Genomic DNA, 2,500 nt, shown 5'->3' on the forward strand with positions numbered 1-2,500 from the left:
AAGATGCCCAGACTCTGAATTTCTGAAAAGACCTGGAATACTGATCAATGGTGCGTGGAGCCTTGGACTGCAATGCACGAGCCGGAAGAGAACTGGCAAGTCTTCGGAGTTCAGGATTCTGTAGGGTGGAACTAATCTGCGCAAAAGCAATATCACCTTGTGCAGGAAGAAACAAAAATAGAACAAGAATTTTTAGTCTAACACGGGCTACTACCAGCGGCGTCCAGAGTAAATCAAATGTGCAAAAACCCAGTGGCAAAACAAATAAACACACAAAGCCAAGTGGCAAACACTTAAAAATTCCAATAACTGATAAAACAAAAAATACAATCTAATTGCTTAGATTTAATTAGCCCCATTAACACATCCAGAGTAAAACAAGTGTGTAAATGCCCAGTGGCAAAACAAATAAACACACAAAGCCAAGTGGCAAACACTTAAATTCCAATAGCTGATAAAACAAAAAATACAATCTAATTGCTTAGATTTATTTAGCCCCATTAATACATCCAGAGTAAATCAAGTGGCAAACAGTTTAATTCCAACAGATGAAAATCACAAAAAATACAATCTAATTGCTTAGATTTAATTGGCGCCATTAATACGCAAGAAAAGGACAGACGAACTAAAATTATCAGAACCAAAAATACAATTCTTATTAACGCCGTGAACAAAAACTCGCTTCCCTTCAGCAACGTAAAGGAAGTCAACAATATAACTACGGAAAGAACGACCTTCATTAATGATGGATGGCCAAAAAATGGCAGACGGCCAATAAGGGACCACAAGGGCGCCTATGCACTTACATAATTTGACATGCTCAATAACTTGAGTGACAAGGCAAACAGGAGGGACCAACCAACAGTTCTCACCTTGCCAGCTATGACTAAGAGCATCTACACCCAAAGTGTTGGGACTGTAAAAGCGCGAATAGAACCTAGGCAACTTGGTATTTGCATAACTAGCAAAACAATCTACAGTGAAAGGACCCCATCGACAATCTATAGCACGAAAATAATCATTGGAAACACACCAGTCGTCAAAATCAACGATCCTACTGTAATAATCAGCTTTCTGATTAAGCGTACGAGGAATCCATTCCACTGACAACCTAATACCATGAGCAGAAGACAAACAGAAAATATCCTTAGCAATAGTATTTAAATGTGGCTTATTGCTCCCGGAATCTGTAATGAACGCTACAGCTTTATTATCAGTATAAAGCTTAACAGAGGAATTATGCAAAATGGGAGCAAAACTTCTCAACGCAAAACTAACAGACTTCAATTCCCTCCAAGTGGAGCTTTGCTTCATTTCAAGATCATCAAAATTCTTGTGGGCAACAAGAAACCCGTCGACCTCAACATAAATGTAAGAAGCGCAAGCAACGTCACTAGCGTCGGAATAGACAATGTGATGAGGAACATTAACTGGATAGACAAAAGGTCTAGAATTAAGTGCCCGAGCATTGGCACACCAATAATTTAACTCAGAAATAGCTTCATCAGTAAGAAAAACCCCGGCATTCCAAGATGCTCTATCTACAATAACAGAATGCAATGCTTTCGTCATAATCTTGCAAATATGGCCAAAAACAAGCATACAGGAAATGATACACCCGGTAACCTGAGCCAGCATCCTGGCAGTTACTACACGAGAACTAAAAACCTCCCCTATGGACGCAAGCAGAACTGATATGTTATCTTCAGGAATAGACAACAAGCCCCGAGCAAAATCCCAGTGAAAACCAAGCCAGCGAAGCAACTGACTAGGGATCCACATACACTTATCCTTATTTGGGACGAACCCCGAGCTAATTAAATCAGAATGCACCAACAAAGATTGTCGAAGGCAAGTATCCTTCGTACCACATACTCCCAGACCGTCATCTAAATAAACTACAATGCGGAGGGCCAGGGGACGCATAACTTTGGTGAAAATAAAAGGGCCCGTAGAAAGACCAAAGGGCAGGACGACAAACTTAAAATATTTCCGAACCCCATTGAAAACCCACGAAAAACCGAGAAATCTTTGATGTGTGGGGTAAATTTCAACATGATGATACCCAGACTTAATATCGAAAGAATAAGCCCACAAATTAGAAAGAGACTCGCCGATCAAAAAATTTAGCATAGACTGAGCATCCTCAAACTTAATTTTGGACTTATTCACAAAGAAATTAACATGCCTAAGATCCAATATAAGCCTCTTCTTACCACTTGACTGTACAGAAACAGACAATGGGTTAACCACGTCAGGCGGGCGAGTACACGAAACAATAGAGCCAACCCTAAGTAACTCCTGAATAGCGGATTCTACAAAATCACTCTCACCCAAAGCTGAGCGATTATTATTAAGAAAAACAATTGTAGGTTCCCGTGAAAAGGGAATCTTATAACCAAAACTTAAGGTATCTAAAATAAACTTAGAGGCACCAATGCTTTGCCAAAAGGAAATATTAGCTTTAAGCCTACCCTTAACAATAACTGGACTAGAGCCT

This window comes from Montipora foliosa, chromosome 8 (genome assembly GCF_036669935.1).
Source record: "Montipora foliosa isolate CH-2021 chromosome 8, ASM3666993v2, whole genome shotgun sequence".
Taxonomy (NCBI): Eukaryota; Metazoa; Cnidaria; class Anthozoa; order Scleractinia; family Acroporidae; genus Montipora; species Montipora foliosa.